Consider the following 21473-nt stretch of genomic DNA (forward strand, 5'->3'; position numbering starts at 1 on the left):
GCGGTTTTTATATTCGCTCTATAAGTGATATCTTATGATAAGTATCTTTTTCTGTGTGACTTATTTCACTTAGAATCGTCCTACCTAAATCCACTCATCTTCCTGCTACTAGCCTTATGACGTTGATTTCATGGCTGAGTGATATTCCATTGTACATAAGGACCACAACTTCTTTATGCATTTTTCTCTTTCCTGGGATATTTAAGGTGTAACGAAGTGGAGGTTCTTGTCAACAGAGCAGCCCTAAACTTTGGGGTGCCTGTGTCTTGCTGATTTTTAGTTTTCCCAATTTATACGCCCATGAGTGGAAGTGCCCTATGCTCCCTAAGCTGATTTTTTTCGATGTTTCAGGACACACCGTGCACTTCTCCAGAGTGGCTGTTGGCAATTTACATCCCGCCCATCAGCGTAGCCAGGCTCCCGTTTCTCCATGGCCTGTCTTGCATTTCTGGTTTTGACACTTTATTCAGCATGGCCCTTTTGACCGATGGGAAGCGAGACTTCTTTGTAGCGCTGATTTGCCTTTCCAGGTTGCTTGGTTGGCCAAAAAGGGCGTATGCGTTTTTTCCTGAATATATTCAGGAAAAAACGCATACGCCCTTTTTGGCCAAGGGCATCATTGTCGAGGTTTTGCCGCTTTTCCTGTGCTTTAAAGGCGATTCGAATCTCCCTCCTGAAATCTGTTTCCTGCAATTCTGCCTTGCTTTCCAATCCTCTTCGTTGCCTTCCCTCAATATATTTGTGGACGAGAGTCATCATTTATAAGTCTGCAGGTTTGTGAATTGCAGTGCCCCTGAGCTCCATTTTTCAACTCTCTTTCTTGGGAGCTGGCCGCAAAAGCGCAGGATTGCTTCAGGCCCTATTCTGGTCCCGGGCGGCAGGCTGAGCCTGTGGTTAATTCTTCTTCCTGATGGGAAAATAGAGTGACCTGTGCCTGTCCCAACACCTAGAGCTAGTCTCTCATTGGTTCCCCCTCTTCCCGTTCATCCTCAGGACAAATTGCAACCTGTACGGAACAGGAGGTTAAAGGTGCTGATTCTCCAAGGAGGGAGATTGCTAGTAAAGCGGCTGGAATGGCAAACCCGAGCACAAGGAGATGAGAAATGAGGTGCGTTTTGAAAACCTTTCTGGATCACACGGTGTACCATCTTCTGGGTTTCTCATGCATGCTTTCGATGTAGGAAGATGCCCTTGAACCTGGAGATTTGGGACCCATGGGATGGATACCACGCAGTATTACTTTAAAGGGTCTGCGTTTGCTCACCCAATCTCACCAAACCTCTCAGCCCCAAGAGTGTCCACCCTTATGTCTCAATCAACTGTGGGTCTAGATATGGTCAATCCAGGTGGCATCACAGCCCCTGAACGAATTTTGTAAGAATTTCTCTCTCTTTCACTGTCTTTGTTTCACGGGTTTTTAAAAGTAATTGATTTTTATAATGGGGTTTACCTGCTTTTCACTGCTGTGTTTTGGCCGCTTTACACCCACTGGACTCACTTACAGAGAGATATCAATGCATAGGTTTTAAGATTCTTACTAGTCAGATATATTCTTGGGCGGTGAATAGGGGGTGTTGAGTCCAATTCACTGAGCAAGGAGTAGGTCTTGTCTATTACCTATTGGGTTTATGGAACGGTATCTGAGCTAATTTGAAACCCTTGTTTTATGCATCACCCCACCTCACCTTTCCCGTTAAGCAGCCATAGTGTGTTTTCTAAACGTGTTACCCTGCTCTGATTTGTAATTCATTTCAAGGGTAGCGGTTTTTATATTCGCTCTATAAGTGATATCTTATGATAAGTATCTTTTTCTGTGTGACTTATTTCACTTAGAATCGTCCTACCTAAATCCACTCATCTTGCTGCTACTAGCCTTATGACGTTGATTTCATGGCTGAGTGATATTCCATTGTACATAAGGACCACAACTTCTTTATCCATTTTTCTCTTTCCTGGGATATTTAAGGTGTAACGAAGTGGAGGTTCTTGTCAACAGAGCAGCCCTAAACTTTGGGGTGCCTGTGTCTTGCTGATTTTTAGTTTTCCCAATTTATACGCCCATGAGTGGAAGTGCCCTATGCTCCCTAAGCTGATTTTTTTCGATGTTTCAGGACACACCGTGCACTTCTCCAGAGTGGCTGTTGGCAATTTACATCCCGCCCATCAGCGTAGCCAGGCTCCCGTTTCTCCATGGCCTGTTTTGCATTTCTGGTTTTGACACTTTATTCAGCATGGCCCTTTTGACCGATGGGAAGCGAGACTTCTTTGTAGCGCTGATTTGCCTTTCCAGGTTGCTTGGTTGGCCAAAAAGGGCGTTTGCGTTTTTCCCTGAATATATTCAGGAAAAAACGCATACGCCCTTTTTGGCCAAGGGCATCATTGTCGAGGTTTTGCCGCTTTTCCTGTGCTTTAAAGGCGATTCGAATCTCCCTCCTGAAATCTGTTTCCTGCAATTCTGCCTTGCTTTCCAATCCTCTTCGTTGCCTTCCCTCAATATATTTGTGGACGAGAGTCAGCATTTATAAGTCTGCAGGTTTGTGAATTGCAGTGCCCCTGAGCTCCATTTTTCAACTCGCTTTCTTGGGAGCTGGCCGCAAAAGCGCAGGATTGCTTCAGGCCCTATTCTGGTCCCGGGCGGCAGGCTGAGGCTGTGGTTAATTCTTCTTCCTGATGGGAAAATAGAGTGACCTGTGCCTGTCCCAACACCTAGAGCTAGTCTCTCATTGGTTCCCCCTCTTCCCGTTCATCCTCAGGACAAATTGCAACCTGTACGGAACAGGAGGTTAAAGGTGCTGATTCTCCAAGGAGGGAGATTGCTAGTAAAGCGGCTGGAATGGCAAACCCGAGCACAAGGAGATGAGAAATGAGGTGCGTTTTGAAAACCTTTCCGGATCACACGGTGTACCATCTTCTGGGTTTCTCATGCATGCTTTCGATGTAGGAAGATGCCCTTGAACCTGGAGATTTGGGACCCATGGGATGGATACCACGCAGTATTACTTTAAAGGGTCTGCGTTTGCTCACCCAATCTCACCAAACCTCTCAGCCCCAAGAGTGTCCACCCTTATGTCTCAATCAACTGTGGGTCTAGATATGGTCAATCCAGGTGGCATCACAGCCCCTGAACGAATTTTGTAAGAATTTCTCTCTCTTTCACTGTCTTTGTTTCACGGGTTTTTAAAAGTAATTGATTTTTATAATGGGGTTTACCTGCTTTTCACTGCTGTGTTTTGGCCGCTTTACACCCACTGGACTCACTTACAGAGAGATATCAATGCATAGGTTTTAAGATTCTTACTAGTCAGATATATTCTTGGGCGGTGAATAGGGGGTGTTGAGTCCAATTCACTGAGCAAGGAGTAGGTCTTGTCTATTACCTATTGGGTTTATGGAACGGTATCTGAGCTAATTTGAAACCCTTGTTTTATGCATCACCCCACCTCACCTTTCCCGTTAAGCAGCCATAGTGTGTTTTCTAAACGTGTGACTCTATTCTGTTTTGTAATTCAGTTCAAGGGTAGCGGTTTTTATATTCCCTCTATAAGTGATTTCTTATGATAAATATCTTTTTCTGTGTGACTTATTTCACTTAGAATCGTCCTACCTAAATCCACTCATCTTGCTGCTACTAGCCTTATGACGTTGATTTCATGGCTGAGTGATATTCCATTGTACATAAGGACCACAACTTCTTTATCCATTTTTCTCTTTCCTGGGATATTTAAGGTGTAACGAAGTGGAGGTTCTTGTCAACAGAGCAGCCCTAAACTTTGGGGTGCCTGTGTCTTGCTGATTTTTAGTTTTCCCAATTTATACGCCCATGAGTGGAAGTGCCCTATGCTCCGTAAGCTGAGTTTTTTAGATGTTTCAGGACACACCGTGCACTTCTCCAGAGTGGCTGTTGGCAATTTACATCCCGCCCATCAGCGTAGCCAGGCTCCCATTTCTCCATGGCCTGTCTTGCATTTCTGGTTTTGACACTTTATTCAGCATGGCCCTTTTGACCGATGGGAAGCGAGACTTCTTTGTAGCGCTGATTTGCCTTTCCAGGTTGCTTGGTTGGCCAAAAAGGGCGTATGCGTTTTTCCCTGAATATATTCAGGAAAAAACGCATACGCCCTTTTTGGCCAAGGGCATCATTGTCGAGGTTTTGCCGCTTTTCCTGTGCTTTAAAGGCGATTCGAATCTCCCTCCTGAAATCTGTTTCCTGCAATTCTGCCTTGCTTTCCAATCCTCTTCGTTGCCTTCCCTCAATATATTTGTGGACGAGAGTCATCATTTATAAGTCTGCAGGTTTGTGAATTGCAGTGCCCCTGAGCTCCATTTTTCAACTCGCTTTCTTGGGAGCTGGCCGCAAAAGCGCAGGATTGCTTCAGGCCCTATTCTGGTCCCGGGCGGCAGGCTGAGCCTGTGGTTAATTCTTCTTCCTGATGGGAAAATAGAGTGACCTGTGCCTGTCCCAACACCTAGAGCTAGTCTCTCATTGGTTCCCCCTCTTCCCGTTCATCCTCAGGACAAATTGCAACCTGTACGGAACAGGAGGTTAAAGGTGCTGATTCTCCAAGGAGGTAGATTGCTAGTAAAGCGGCTGGAATGGCAAACCCGAGCACAAGGAAATGAGAAATGAGGTGCGTTTTGAAAACCTTTCCGGATCACACGGTGTACCATCTTCTGGGTTTCTCATGCATGTTTTCGATGTAGGAAGATGCCCTTGAACCTGGAGATTTGGGACCCATGGGATGGGTACCACGCAGTATTACTTTAAAGGGTCTGCGTTTGCTCACCCAACCTCACCAAACCTCTCAGCCCCAAGAGTGTCCACCCTTATGTCTCAATCAGCTGTGGGTCTAGATATGGTCAATCCAGGTGGCATCACAGCCCCTGAATGAATTTTGTAAGAATTTCTCTCTCTTTCACTGTCTTTGTTTCACGGGTTTTTAAAAGTAATTGATTTTTATAATGGGGTTTACCTGCTTTTCACTGCTGTGTTTTTGCCGCTTTACACCCACTGGACTCACTTACAGAGAGATATCAATGCATAGGTTTTAAGATTCTTACTAGTCAGATATATTCTTGGGCGGTGAATAGGGGGTGTTGAGTCCAATTCACTGAGCAAGGAGTAGGTCTTGTCTATTACCTATTGGTTTTATGGAACGGTATCTGAGCTAATTTGAAACCCTTGTTTTATGCATCACCCCACCTCACCTTTCCCGTTAAGCAGCCATAGTGTGTTTTCTAAACGTGTTACCCTGCTCTGATTTGTAATTCAGTTCAAGGGTAGCGGTTTTTATATTCGCTCTATAAGTGATATCTTATGATAAGTATCTTTTTCTGTGTGACTTATTTCACTTAGAATCGTCCTACCTAAATCCACTCATCTTGCTGCTACTAGCCTTATGACGTTGATTTCATGGCTGAGTGATATTCCATTGTACATAAGGACCACAACTTCTTTATCCATTTTTCTCTTTCCTGGGATATTTAAGGTGTAACGAAGTGGAGGTTCTTGTCAACAGAGCAGCCCTAAACTTTGGGGTGCCTGTGTCTTGCTGATTTTTAGTTTTCCCAATTTATACGCCCATGAGTGGAAGTGCCCTATGCTCCCTAAGCTGATTTTTTTCGATGTTTCAGGACACACCGTGCACTTCTCCAGAGTGGCTGTTGGCAATTTACATCCCGCCCATCAGCGTAGCCAGGCTCCCGTTTCTCCATGGCCTGTTTTGCATTTCTGGTTTTGACACTTTATTCAGCATGGCCCTTTTGACCGATGGGAAGCGAGACTTCTTTGTAGCGCTGATTTGCCTTTCCAGGTTGCTTGGTTGGCCAAAAAGGGCGTATGCGTTTTTTCCTGAATATATTCAGGAAAAAACGCATACGCCCTTTTTGGCCAAGGGCATCATTGTCGAGGTTTTGCCGCAATTCCTGTGCTTTAAAGGCGATTCGAATCTCCCTCCTGAAATCTGTTTCCTGCAATTCTGCCTGGCTTTCCAATCCTCTTCGTTGCCTTCCCTCAATATATTTGTGGACGAGAGTCATCATTTATAAGTCTGCAGCTTTGTGAATTGCAGTGCCCCTGAGCTCCATTTTTCAACTCTCTTTCTTGGGAGCTGGCCGCAAAAGCGCAGGATTGCTTCAGGCCCTATTCTGGTCCCGGGCGGCAGGCTGAGCCTGTGGTTAATTCTTCTTCCTGATGGGAAAATAGAGTGACCTGTGCCTGTCCCAACACCTAGAGCTAGTCTCTCATTGGTTCCCCCTCTTCCCGTTCATCCTCAGGACAAATTGCAACCTGTACGGAACAGGAGGTTAAAGGTGCTGATTCTCCAAGGAGGGAGATTGCTAGTAAAGCGGCTGGAATGGCAAACCCGAGCACAAGGAAATGAGAAATGAGGTGCGTTTTGAAAACCTTTCTGGATCACACGGTGTACCATCTTCTGGGTTTCTCATGCATGTTTTCGATGTAGGAAGATGCCCTTGAACCTGGAGATTTGGGACCCATGGGATGGGTACCACGCAGTATTACTTTAAAGGGTCTGCGTTTGCTCACCCAACCTCACCAAACCTCTCAGCCCCAAGAGTGTCCACCCTTATGTCTCAATCAGCTGTGGGTCTAGATATGGTCAATCCAGGTGGCATCACAGCCCCTGAATGAATTTTGTAAGAATTTCTCTCTCTTTCACTGTCTTTGTTTCACGGGTTTTTAAAAGTAATTGATTTTTATAATGGGGTTTACCTGCTTTTCACTGCTGTGTTTTTGCCGCTTTACACCCACTGGACTCACTTACAGAGAGATATCAATGCATAGGTTTTAAGATTCTTACTAGTCAGATATATTCTTGGGCGGTGAATAGGGGGTGTTGAGTCCAATTCACTGAGCAAGGAGTAGGTCTTGTCTATTATCTATTGGTTTTATGGAACGGTATCTGAGCTAATTTGAAACCCTTGTTTTATGCATCACCCCACCTCACCTTTCCCGTTAAGCAGCCATAGTGTGTTTTCTAAACGTGTTACCCTGCTCTGATTTGTAATTCAGTTCAAGGGTAGCGGTTTTTATATTCGCTCTATAAGTGATATCTTATGATAAGTATCTTTTTCTGTGTGACTTATTTCACTTAGAATCGTCCTACCTAAATCCACTCATCTTCCTGCTACTAGCCTTATGACGTTGATTTCATGGCTGAGTGATATTCCATTGTACATAAGGACCACAACTTCTTTATGCATTTTTCTCTTTCCTGGGATATTTAAGGTGTAACGAAGTGGAGGTTCTTGTCAACAGAGCAGCCCTAAACTTTGGGGTGCCTGTGTCTTGCTGATTTTTAGTTTTCCCAATTTATACGCCCATGAGTGGAAGTGCCCTATGCTCCCTAAGCTGATTTTTTTCGATGTTTCAGGACACACCGTGCACTTCTCCAGAGTGGCTGTTGGCAATTTACATCCCGCCCATCAGCGTAGCCAGGCTCCCGTTTCTCCATGGCCTGTCTTGCATTTCTGGTTTTGACACTTTATTCAGCATGGCCCTTTTGACCGATGGGAAGCGAGACTTCTTTGTAGCGCTGATTTGCCTTTCCAGGTTGCTTGGTTGGCCAAAAAGGGCGTATGCGTTTTTTCCTGAATATATTCAGGAAAAAACGCATACGCCCTTTTTGGCCAAGGGCATCATTGTCGAGGTTTTGCCGCTTTTCCTGTGCTTTAAAGGCGATTCGAATCTCCCTCCTGAAATCTGTTTCCTGCAATTCTGCCTTGCTTTCCAATCCTCTTCGTTGCCTTCCCTCAATATATTTGTGGACGAGAGTCATCATTTATAAGTCTGCAGGTTTGTGAATTGCAGTGCCCCTGAGCTCCATTTTTCAACTCTCTTTCTTGGGAGCTGGCCGCAAAAGCGCAGGATTGCTTCAGGCCCTATTCTGGTCCCGGGCGGCAGGCTGAGCCTGTGGTTAATTCTTCTTCCTGATGGGAAAATAGAGTGACCTGTGCCTGTCCCAACACCTAGAGCTAGTCTCTCATTGGTTCCCCCTCTTCCCGTTCATCCTCAGGACAAATTGCAACCTGTACGGAACAGGAGGTTAAAGGTGCTGATTCTCCAAGGAGGGAGATTGCTAGTAAAGCGGCTGGAATGGCAAACCCGAGCACAAGGAGATGAGAAATGAGGTGCGTTTTGAAAACCTTTCTGGATCACACGGTGTACCATCTTCTGGGTTTCTCATGCATGCTTTCGATGTAGGAAGATGCCCTTGAACCTGGAGATTTGGGACCCATGGGATGGATACCACGCAGTATTACTTTAAAGGGTCTGCGTTTGCTCACCCAATCTCACCAAACCTCTCAGCCCCAAGAGTGTCCACCCTTATGTCTCAATCAACTGTGGGTCTAGATATGGTCAATCCAGGTGGCATCACAGCCCCTGAACGAATTTTGTAAGAATTTCTCTCTCTTTCACTGTCTTTGTTTCACGGGTTTTTAAAAGTAATTGATTTTTATAATGGGGTTTACCTGCTTTTCACTGCTGTGTTTTGGCCGCTTTACACCCACTGGACTCACTTACAGAGAGATATCAATGCATAGGTTTTAAGATTCTTACTAGTCAGATATATTCTTGGGCGGTGAATAGGGGGTGTTGAGTCCAATTCACTGAGCAAGGAGTAGGTCTTGTCTATTACCTATTGGGTTTATGGAACGGTATCTGAGCTAATTTGAAACCCTTGTTTTATGCATCACCCCACCTCACCTTTCCCGTTAAGCAGCCATAGTGTGTTTTCTAAACGTGTGACTCTATTCTGTTTTGTAATTCAGTTCAAGGGTAGCGGTTTTTATATTCCCTCTATAAGTGATTTCTTATGATAAATATCTTTTTCTGTGTGACTTATTTCACTTAGAATCGTCCTACCTAAATCCACTCATCTTGCTGCTACTAGCCTTATGACGTTGATTTCATGGCTGAGTGATATTCCATTGTACATAAGGACCACAACTTCTTTATCCATTTTTCTCTTTCCTGGGATATTTAAGGTGTAACGAAGTGGAGGTTCTTGTCAACAGAGCAGCCCTAAACTTTGGGGTGCCTGTGTCTTGCTGATTTTTAGTTTTCCCAATTTATACGCCCATGAGTGGAAGTGCCCTATGCTCCGTAAGCTGAGTTTTTTAGATGTTTCAGGACACACCGTGCACTTCTCCAGAGTGGCTGTTGGCAATTTACATCCCGCCCATCAGCGTAGCCAGGCTCCCATTTCTCCATGGCCTGTCTTGCATTTCTGGTTTTGACACTTTATTCAGCATGGCCCTTTTGACCGATGGGAAGCGAGACTTCTTTGTAGCGCTGATTTGCCTTTCCAGGTTGCTTGGTTGGCCAAAAAGGGCGTATGCGTTTTTCCCTGAATATATTCAGGAAAAAACGCATACGCCCTTTTTGGCCAAGGGCATCATTGTCGAGGTTTTGCCGCTTTTCCTGTGCTTTAAAGGCGATTCGAATCTCCCTCCTGAAATCTGTTTCCTGCAATTCTGCCTTGCTTTCCAATCCTCTTCGTTGCCTTCCCTCAATATATTTGTGGACGAGAGTCATCATTTATAAGTCTGCAGGTTTGTGAATTGCAGTGCCCCTGAGCTCCATTTTTCAACTCGCTTTCTTGGGAGCTGGCCGCAAAAGCGCAGGATTGCTTCAGGCCCTATTCTGGTCCCGGGCGGCAGGCTGAGCCTGTGGTTAATTCTTCTTCCTGATGGGAAAATAGAGTGACCTGTGCCTGTCCCAACACCTAGAGCTAGTCTCTCATTGGTTCCCCCTCTTCCCGTTCATCCTCAGGACAAATTGCAACCTGTACGGAACAGGAGGTTAAAGGTGCTGATTCTCCAAGGAGGGAGATTGCTAGTAAAGCGGCTGGAATGGCAAACCCGAGCACAAGGAAATGAGAAATGAGGTGCGTTTTGAAAACCTTTCTGGATCACACGGTGTACCATCTTCTGGGTTTCTCATGCATGTTTTCGATGTAGGAAGATGCCCTTGAACGTGGAGATTTGGGACCCATGGGATGGGTACCACGCAGTATTACTTTAAAGGGTCTGCGTTTGCTCACCCAACCTCACCAAACCTCTCAGCCCCAAGAGTGTCCACCCTTATGTCTCAATCAGCTGTGGGTCTAGATATGGTCAATCCAGGTGGCATCACAGCCCCTGAATGAATTTTGTAAGAATTTCTCTCTCTTTCACTGTCTTTGTTTCACGGGTTTTTAAAAGTAATTGATTTTTATAATGGGGTTTACCTGCTTTTCACTGCTGTGTTTTTGCCGCTTTACACCCACTGGACTCACTTACAGAGAGATATCAATGCATAGGTTTTAAGATTCTTACTAGTCAGATATATTCTTGGGCGGTGAATAGGGGGTGTTGAGTCCAATTCACTGAGCAAGGAGTAGGTCTTGTCTATTATCTATTGGTTTTATGGAACGGTATCTGAGCTAATTTGAAACCCTTGTTTTATGCATCACCCCACCTCACCTTTCCCGTTAAGCAGCCATAGTGTGTTTTCTAAACGTGTTACCCTGCTCTGATTTGTAATTCAGTTCAAGGGTAGCGGTTTTTATATTCGCTCTATAAGTGATATCTTATGATAAGTATCTTTTTCTGTGTGACTTATTTCACTTAGAATCGTCCTACCTAAATCCACTCATCTTCCTGCTACTAGCCTTATGACGTTGATTTCATGGCTGAGTGATATTCCATTGTACATAAGGACCACAACTTCTTTATGCATTTTTCTCTTTCCTGGGATATTTAAGGTGTAACGAAGTGGAGGTTCTTGTCAACAGAGCAGCCCTAAACTTTGGGGTGCCTGTGTCTTGCTGATTTTTAGTTTTCCCAATTTATACGCCCATGAGTGGAAGTGCCCTATGCTCCCTAAGCTGATTTTTTTCGATGTTTCAGGACACACCGTGCACTTCTCCAGAGTGGCTGTTGGCAATTTACATCCCGCCCATCAGCGTAGCCAGGCTCCCGTTTCTCCATGGCCTGTCTTGCATTTCTGGTTTTGACACTTTATTCAGCATGGCCCTTTTGACCGATGGGAAGCGAGACTTCTTTGTAGCGCTGATTTGCCTTTCCAGGTTGCTTGGTTGGCCAAAAAGGGCGTATGCGTTTTTTCCTGAATATATTCAGGAAAAAACGCATACGCCCTTTTTGGCCAAGGGCATCATTGTCGAGGTTTTGCCGCTTTTCCTGTGCTTTAAAGGCGATTCGAATCTCCCTCCTGAAATCTGTTTCCTGCAATTCTGCCTTGCTTTCCAATCCTCTTCGTTGCCTTCCCTCAATATATTTGTGGACGAGAGTCATTATTTATAAGTCTGCAGGTTTGTGAATTGCAGTGCCCCTGAGCTCCATTTTTCAACTCTCTTTCTTGGGAGCTGGCCGCAAAAGCGCAGGATTGCTTCAGGCCCTATTCTGGTCCCGGGCGGCAGGCTGAGCCTGTGGTTAATTCTTCTTCCTGATGGGAAAATAGAGTGACCTGTGCCTGTCCCAACACCTAGAGCTAGTCTCTCATTGGTTCCCCCTCTTCCCGTTCATCCTCAGGACAAATTGCAACCTGTACGGAACAGGAGGTTAAAGGTGCTGATTCTCCAAGGAGGGAGATTGCTAGTAAAGCGGCTGGAATGGCAAACCCGAGCACAAGGAGATGAGAAATGAGGTGCGTTTTGAAAACCTTTCTGGATCACACGGTGTACCATCTTCTGGGTTTCTCATGCATGCTTTCGATGTAGGAAGATGCCCTTGAACCTGGAGATTTGGGACCCATGGGATGGATACCACGCAGTATTACTTTAAAGGGTCTGCGTTTGCTCACCCAATCTCACCAAACCTCTCAGCCCCAAGAGTGTCCACCCTTATGTCTCAATCAACTGTGGGTCTAGATATGGTCAATCCAGGTGGCATCACAGCCCCTGAACGAATTTTGTAAGAATTTCTCTCTCTTTCACTGTCTTTGTTTCACGGGTTTTTAAAAGTAATTGATTTTTATAATGGGGTTTACCTGCTTTTCACTGCTGTGTTTTGGCCGCTTTACACCCACTGGACTCACTTACAGAGAGATATCAATGCATAGGTTTTAAGATTCTTACTAGTCAGATATATTCTTGGGCGGTGAATAGGGGGTGTTGAGTCCAATTCACTGAGCAAGGAGTAGGTCTTGTCTATTACCTATTGGGTTTATGGAACGGTATCTGAGCTAATTTGAAACCCTTGTTTTATGCATCACCCCACCTCACCTTTCCCGTTAAGCAGCCATAGTGTGTTTTCTAAACGTGTGACTCTATTCTGTTTTGTAATTCAGTTCAAGGGTAGCGGTTTTTATATTCCCTCTATAAGTGATTTCTTATGATAAATATCTTTTTCTGTGTGACTTATTTCACTTAGAATCGTCCTACCTAAATCCACTCATCTTGCTGCTACTAGCCTTATGACGTTGATTTCATGGCTGAGTGATATTCCATTGTACATAAGGACCACAACTTCTTTATCCATTTTTCTCTTTCCTGGGATATTTAAGGTGTAACGAAGTGGAGGTTCTTGTCAACAGAGCAGCCCTAAACTTTGGGGTGCCTGTGTCTTGCTGATTTTTAGTTTTCCCAATTTATACGCCCATGAGTGGAAGTGCCCTATGCTCCGTAAGCTGAGTTTTTTAGATGTTTCAGGACACACCGTGCACTTCTCCAGAGTGGCTGTTGGCAATTTACATCCCGCCCATCAGCGTAGCCAGGCTCCCATTTCTCCATGGCCTGTCTTGCATTTCTGGTTTTGACACTTTATTCAGCATGGCCCTTTTGACCGATGGGAAGCGAGACTTCTTTGTAGCGCTGATTTGCCTTTCCAGGTTGCTTGGTTGGCCAAAAAGGGCGTATGCGTTTTTCCCTGAATATATTCAGGAAAAAACGCATACGCCCTTTTTGGCCAAGGGCATCATTGTCGAGGTTTTGCCGCTTTTCCTGTGCTTTAAAGGCGATTCGAATCTCCCTCCTGAAATCTGTTTCCTGCAATTCTGCCTTGCTTTCCAATCCTCTTCGTTGCCTTCCCTCAATATATTTGTGGACGAGAGTCATCATTTATAAGTCTGCAGGTTTGTGAATTGCAGTGCCCCTGAGCTCCATTTTTCAACTCGCTTTCTTGGGAGCTGGCCGCAAAAGCGCAGGATTGCTTCAGGCCCTATTCTGGTCCCGGGCGGCAGGCTGAGCCTGTGGTTAATTCTTCTTCCTGATGGGAAAATAGAGTGACCTGTGCCTGTCCCAACACCTAGAGCTAGTCTCTCATTGGTTCCCCCTCTTCCCGTTCATCCTCAGGACAAATTGCAACCTGTACGGAACAGGAGGTTAAAGGTGCTGATTCTCCAAGGAGGGAGATTGCTAGTAAAGCGGCTGGAATGGCAAACCCGAGCACAAGGAAATGAGAAATGAGGTGCGTTTTGAAAACCTTTCCGGATCACACGGTGTACCATCTTCTGGGTTTCTCATGCATGTTTTCGATGTAGGAAGATGCCCTTGAACCTGGAGATTTGGGACCCATGGGATGGGTACCACGCAGTATTACTTTAAAGGGTCTGCGTTTGCTCACCCAACCTCACCAAACCTCTCAGCCCCAAGAGTGTCCACCCTTATGTCTCAATCAGCTGTGGGTCTAGATATGGTCAATCCAGGTGGCATCACAGCCCCTGAATGAATTTTGTAAGAATTTCTCTCTCTTTCACTGTCTTTGTTTCACGGGTTTTTAAAAGTAATTGATTTTTATAATGGGGTTTACCTGCTTTTCACTGCTGTGTTTTTGCCGCTTTACACCCACTGGACTCACTTACAGAGAGATATCAATGCATAGGTTTTAAGATTCTTACTAGTCAGATATATTCTTGGGCGGTGAATAGGGGGTGTTGAGTCCAATTCACTGAGCAAGGAGTAGGTCTTGTCTATTACCTATTGGTTTTATGGAACGGTATCTGAGCTAATTTGAAACCCTTGTTTTATGCATCACCCCACCTCACCTTTCCCGTTAAGCAGCCATAGTGTGTTTTCTAAACGTGTTACCCTGCTCTGATTTGTAATTCAGTTCAAGGGTAGCGGTTTTTATATTCGCTCTATAAGTGATATCTTATGATAAGTATCTTTTTCTGTGTGACTTATTTCACTTAGAATCGTCCTACCTAAATCCACTCATCTTGCTGCTACTAGCCTTATGACGTTGATTTCATGGCTGAGTGATATTCCATTGTACATAAGGACCACAACTTCTTTATCCATTTTTCTCTTTCCTGGGATATTTAAGGTGTAACGAAGTGGAGGTTCTTGTCAACAGAGCAGCCCTAAACTTTGGGGTGCCTGTGTCTTGCTGATTTTTAGTTTTCCCAATTTATACGCCCATGAGTGGAAGTGCCCTATGCTCCCTAAGCTGATTTTTTTCGATGTTTCAGGACACACCGTGCACTTCTCCAGAGTGGCTGTTGGCAATTTACATCCCGCCCATCAGCGTAGCCAGGCTCCCGTTTCTCCATGGCCTGTTTTGCATTTCTGGTTTTGACACTTTATTCAGCATGGCCCTTTTGACCGATGGGAAGCGAGACTTCTTTGTAGCGCTGATTTGCCTTTCCAGGTTGCTTGGTTGGCCAAAAAGGGCGTATGCGTTTTTTCCTGAATATATTCAGGAAAAAACGCATACGCCCTTTTTGGCCAAGGGCATCATTGTCGAGGTTTTGCCGCAATTCCTGTGCTTTAAAGGCGATTCGAATCTCCCTCCTGAAATCTGTTTCCTGCAATTCTGCCTTGCTTTCCAATCCTCTTCGTTGCCTTCCCTCAATATATTTGTGGACGAGAGTCATCATTTATAAGTCTGCAGCTTTGTGAATTGCAGTGCCCCTGAGCTCCATTTTTCAACTCTCTTTCTTGGGAGCTGGCCGCAAAAGCGCAGGATTGCTTCAGGCCCTATTCTGGTCCCGGGCGGCAGGCTGAGCCTGTGGTTAATTCTTCTTCCTGATGGGAAAATAGAGTGACCTGTGCCTGTCCCAACACCTAGAGCTAGTCTCTCATTGGTTCCCCCTCTTCCCGTTCATCCTCAGGACAAATTGCAACCTGTACGGAACAGGAGGTTAAAGGTGCTGATTCTCCAAGGAGGGAGATTGCTAGTAAAGCGGCTGGAATGGCAAACCCGAGCACAAGGAAATGAGAAATGAGGTGCGTTTTGAAAACCTTTCTGGATCACACGGTGTACCATCTTCTGGGTTTCTCATGCATGTTTTCGATGTAGGAAGATGCCCTTGAACCTGGAGATTTGGGACCCATGGGATGGGTACCACGCAGTATTACTTTAAAGGGTCTGCGTTTGCTCACCCAACCTCACCAAACCTCTCAGCCCCAAGAGTGTCCACCCTTATGTCTCAATCAGCTGTGGGTCTAGATATGGTCAATCCAGGTGGCATCACAGCCCCTGAATGAATTTTGTAAGAATTTCTCTCTCTTTCACTGTCTTTGTTTCACGGGTTTTTAAAAGTAATTGATTTTTATAATGGGGTTTACCTGCTTTTCACTGCTGTGTTTTTGCCGCTTTACACCCACTGGACTCACTTACAGAGAGATATCAATGCATAGGTTTTAAGATTCTTACTAGTCAGATATATTCTTGGCCGGTGAATAGGGGGTGTTGAGTCCAATTCACTGAGCAAGGAGTAGGTCTTGTCTATTACCTATTGGTTTTATGGAACGGTATCTGAGCTAATTTGAAACCCTTGTTTTATGCATCACCCCACCTCACCTTTCCCGTTAAGCAGCCATAGTGTGTTTTCTAAACGTGTGACTCTATTCTGTTTTGTAATTCAGTTCAAGGGTAGCGGTTTTTATATTCCCTCTATAAGTGATTTCTTATGATAAATATCTTTTTCTGTGTGACTTATTTCACTTAGAATCGTCCTACCTAAATCCACTCATCTTGCTGCTACTAGCCTTATGACGTTGATTTCATGGCTGAGTGATATTCCATTGTACATAAGGACCACAACTTCTTTATCCATTTTTCTCTTTCCTGGGATATTTAAGGTGTAACGAAGTGGAGGTTCTTGTCAACAGAGCAGCCCTAAACTTTGGGGTGCCTGTGTCTTGCTGATTTTTAGTTTTCCCAATTTATACGCCCATGAGTGGAAGTGCCCTATGCTCCGTAAGCTGAGTTTTTTAGATGTTTCAGGACACACCGTGCACTTCTCCAGAGTGGCTGTTGGCAATTTACATCCCGCCCATCAGCGTAGCCAGGCTCCCATTTCTCCATGGCCTGTCTTGCATTTCTGGTTTTGACACTTTATTCAGCATGGCCCTTTTGACCGATGGGAAGCGAGACTTCTTTGTAGCGCTGATTTGCCTTTCCAGGTTGCTTGGTTGGCCAAAAAGGGCGTATGCGTTTTTCCCTGAATATATTCAGGAAAAAACGCATACGCCCTTTTTGGCCAAGGGCATCATTGTCGAGGTTTTGCCGCTTTTCCTGTGCTTTAAAGGCGATTCGAATCTCCCTCCTGAAATCTGTTTCCTGCAATTCTGCCTTGCTTTCCAATCCTCTTCGTTGCCTTCCCTCAATATATTTGTGGACGAGAGTCAGCATTTATAAGTCTGCAGGTTTGTGAATTGCAGTGCCCCTGAGCTCCATTTTTCAACTCGCTTTCTTGGGAGCTGGCCGCAAAAGCGCAGGATTGCTTCAGGCCCTATTCTGGTCCCGGGCGGCAGGCTGAGCCTGTGGTTAATTCTTCTTCCTGATGGGAAAATAGAGTGACCTGTGCCTGTCCCAACACCTAGAGCTAGTCTCTCATTGGTTCCCCCTCTTCCCGTTCATCCTCAGGACAAATTGCAACCTGTACGGAACAGGAGGTTAAAGGTGCTGATTCTCCAAGGAGGGAGATTGCTAGTAAAGCGGCTGGAATGGCAAACCCGAGCACAAGGAGATGAGAAATGAGGTGCGTTTTGAAAACCTTTCCGGATCACACGGTGTATCATCTTCTGGGTTTCTCATGCATGCTTTCGATGTAGGAAGATGCCCTTGAACCTGGAGATTTGGGACCCATGGGATGGGTACCACGCAGTATTACTTTAAAGGGTCTGCGTTTGCTCACCCAATCTCACCAAACCTCTCAGCCCCAAGAGTGTCCACCCTTATGTCTCAATCAACTGTGGGTCTAGATATGGTCAATCCAGGTGGCATCACAGCCCCTGAACGAATTTTGTAAGAATTTCTCTCTCTTTCACTGTCTTTGTTTCACGGGTTTTTAAAAGTAATTGATTTTTATAATGGGGTTTACCTGCTTTTCACTGCTGTGTTTTTGCCGCTTTACACCCACTGGACTCACTTACAGAGAGATATCAATGCATAGGTTTTAAGATTCTTACTAGTCAGATATATTCTTGGGCGGTGAATAGGGGGTGTTGAGTCCAATTCACTGAGCAAGGAGTAGGTCTTGTCTATTACCTATTGGGTTTATGGAACGGTATCTGAGCTAATTTGAAACCCTTGTTTTATGCATCACCCCACCTCACCTTTCCCGTTAAGCAGCCATAGTGTGTTTTCTAAACGTGTTACCCTGCTCTGATTTGTAATTCAGTTCAAGGGTAGCGGTTTTTATATTCGCTCTATAAGTGATATCTTATGATAAGTATCTTTTTCTGTGTGACTTATTTCACTTAGAATCGTCCTACCTAAATCCACTCATCTTGCTGCTACTAGCCTTATGACGTTGATTTCATGGCTGAGTGATATTCCATTGTACATAAGGACCACAACTTCTTTATCCATTTTTCTCTTTCCTGGGATATTTAAGGTGTAACGAAGTGGAGGTTCTTGTCAACAGAGCAGCCCTAAACTTTGGGGTGCCTGTGTCTTGCTGATTTTTAGTTTTCCCAATTTATACGCCCATGAGTGGAAGTGCCCTATGCTCCGTAAGCTGAGTTTTTTCGATGTTTCAGGACACACCGTGCACTTCTCCAGAGTGGCTGTTGGCAATTTACATCCCGCCCATCAGCGTAGCCAGGCTCCCATTTCTCCATGGCCTGTCTTGCATTTCTGGTTTTGACACTTTATTCAGCATGGCCCTTTTGACCGATGGGAAGCGAGACTTCTTTGTAGCGCTGATTTGCCTTTCCAGGTTGCTTGGTTGGCCAAAAAGGGCGTATGCGTTTTTCCCTGAATATATTCAGGAAAAAACGCATACGCCCTTTTTGGCCAAGGGCATCATTGTCGAGGTTTTGCCGCTTTTCCTGTGCTTTAAAGGCGATTCGAATCTCCCTCCTGAAATCTGTTTCCTGCAATTCTGCCTTGCTTTCCAATCCTCTTCGTTGCCTTCCCTCAATATATTTGTGGACGAGAGTCAGCATTTATAAGTCTGCAGGTTTGTGAATTGCAGTGCCCCTGAGCTCCATTTTTCAACTCGCTTTCTTGGGAGCTGGCCGCAAAAGCGCAGGATTGCTTCAGGCCCTATTCTGGTCCCGGGCGGCAGGCTGAGCCTGTGGTTAATTCTTCTTCCTGATGGGAAAATAGAGTGACCTGTGCCTGTCCCAACACCTAGAGCTAGTCTCTCATTGGTTCCCCCTCTTCCCGTTCATCCTCAGGACAAATTGCAACCTGTACGGAACAGGAGGTTAAAGGTGCTGATTCTCCAAGGAGGGAGATTGCTAGTAAAGCGGCTGGAATGGCAAACCCGAGCACAAGGAGATGAGAAATGAGGTGCGTTTTGAAAACCTTTCCGGATCACACGGTGTATCATCTTCTGGGTTTCTCATGCATGCTTTCGATGTAGGAAGATGCCCTTGAACCTGGAGATTTGGGACCCATGGGATGGGTACCACGCAGTATTACTTTAAAGGGTCTGCGTTTGCTCACCCAATCTCACCAAACCTCTCAGCCCCAAGAGTGTCCACCCTTATGTCTCAATCAACTGTGGGTCTAGATATGGTCAATCCAGGTGGCATCACAGCCCCTGAACGAATTTTGTAAGAATTTCTCTCTCTTTCACTGTCTTTGTTTCACGGGTTTTTAAAAGTAATTGATTTTTATAATGGGGTTTACCTGCTTTTCACTGCTGTGTTTTTGCCGCTTTACACCCACTGGACTCACTTACAGAGAGATATCAATGCATAGGTTTTAAGATTCTTACTAGTCAGATATATTCTTGGGCGGTGAATAGGGGGTGTTGAGTCCAATTCACTGAGCAAGGAGTAGGTCTTGTCTATTACCTATTGGGTTTATGGAACGGTATCTGAGCTAATTTGAAACCCTTGTTTTATGCATCACCCCACCTCACCTTTCCCGTTAAGCAGCCATAGTGTGTTTTCTAAACGTGTTACCCTGCTCTGATTTGTAATTCAGTTCAAGGGTAGCGGTTTTTATATTCGCTCTATAAGTGATATCTTATGATAAGTATCTTTTTCTGTGTGACTTATTTCACTTAGAATCGTCCTACCTAAATCCACTCATCTTGCTGCTACTAGCCTTATGACGTTGATTTCATGGCTGAGTGATATTCCATTGTACATAAGGACCACAACTTCTTTATCCATTTTTCTCTTTCCTGGGATATTTAAGGTGTAACGAAGTGGAGGTTCTTGTCAACAGAGCAGCCCTAAACTTTGGGGTGCCTGTGTCTTGCTGATTTTTAGTTTTCCCAATTTATACGCCCATGAGTGGAAGTGCCCTATGCTCCGTAAGCTGAGTTTTTTCGATGTTTCAGGACACACCGTGCACTTCTCCAGAGTGGCTGTTGGCAATTTACATCCCGCCCATCAGCGTAGCCAGGCTCCCATTTCTCCATGGCCTGTCTTGCATTTCTGGTTTTGACACTTTATTCAGCATGGCCCTTTTGACCGATGGGAAGCGAGACTTCTTTGTAGCGCTGATTTGCCTTTCCAGGTTGCTTGGTTGGCCAAAAAGGGCGTATGCGTTTTTTCCTGAATATATTCAGGAAAAAACGCATACGCCCTTTTTGGCCAAGGGCATCATTGTCGAGGTTTTGCCGCTTTTCCTGTGCTTTAAAGGCGATTCGATTCTCCCTCCTGAAATCTGTTTCCTGCAATTCTGCCTTGCTTTCCAATCCTCTTCGTTTCCTTCCCTCAATATATTTGTGGACGAGAGTCATCATTTATAAGTCTGCAGGTTTGTGAATTGCAGTGCCCCTGAGCTCCATTTTTCAACTCGCTTTCTTGGGAGCTGGCCGCAAAAGCGCAGGATTGCTTCAGGCCCTATTCTGGTCCCGGGCGGCAGGCTGAGCCTGTGGTTAATTCTTCTTCCTGATGGGAAAATAGAGTGACCTGTGCCTGTCCCAACACCTAGAGCTAGTCTCTCATTGGTTCCCCCTCTTCCCGTTCATCCTCAGGACAAATTGCAACCTGTACGGAACAGGAGGTTAAAGGTGCTGATTCTCCAAGGAGGGAGATTGCTAGTAAAGCGGCTGGAATGGCAAACCCGAGCACAAGGAGATGAGAAATGAGGTGCGTTTTGAAAACCTTTCCGGATCACACGGTGTACCATCTTCTGGGTTTCTCATGCATGCTTTCGATGTAGGAAGATGCCCTTGAACCTGGAGATTTGGGACCCATGGGATGGGTACCACGCAGTATTACTTTAAAGGGTCTGCGTTTGCTCACCCAACCTCACCAAACCTCTCAGCCCCAAGAGTGTCCACCCTTATGTATCAATCAGCTGTGGGTCTAGATATGGTCAATCCAGGTGGCATCACAGCCCCTGAACGAACTTTGTAAGAATTTCTCTCTCTTTCACTGTCTTTGTTTCACGGGTTTTTAAAAGTAATTGATTTTTATAATGGGGTTTACCTGCTTTTCACTGCTGTGTTTTTGCCGCTTTACACCCACTTGCCTCACTTACAGAGAGATATCAATGCATAGGTTTTAAGATTCTTACTAGTCAGATATATTCTTGGGCGGTGAATAGGGGGTGTTGAGTCCAATTCACTGAGCAAGGAGTAGGTCTTGTCTATTACCTATTGGGTTTATGGAACGGTATCTGAGCTAATTTGAAACCCTTGTTTTATGCATCACCCCACCTCACCTTTCCCGTTAAGCAGCCATAGTGTGTTTTCTAAACGTGTGACCCTGCTCTGATTTGTAATTCAGTTCAAGGGTAGCGGTTTTTATATTCCCTCTATAAGTGATATCTTATGATAAGTATCTTTTTCTGTGTGACTTATTTCACTTAGAATCGTCCTACCTAAATCCACTCATCTTGCTGCTACTAGCCTTATGACGTTGATTTCATGGCTGAGTGATATTCCATTGTACATAAGGACCACAACTTCTTTATCCATTTTTCTCTTTCCTGGGATATTTAAGGTGTAACGAAGTGGAGGTTCTTGTCAACAGAGCAGCCCTAAACTTTGGGGTGCCTGTGTCTTGCTGATTTTTAGTTTTCCCAATTTATACGCCCATGAGTGGAAGTGCCCTATGCTCCCTAAGCTGATTTTTTTCGATGTTTCAGGA

The sequence above is a fragment of the Balaenoptera physalus genome (assembly GCF_965194825.1).
Source record: "Balaenoptera physalus genome assembly, chromosome: 14".
NCBI lineage: Eukaryota > Metazoa > Chordata > Mammalia > Artiodactyla > Balaenopteridae > Balaenoptera > Balaenoptera physalus.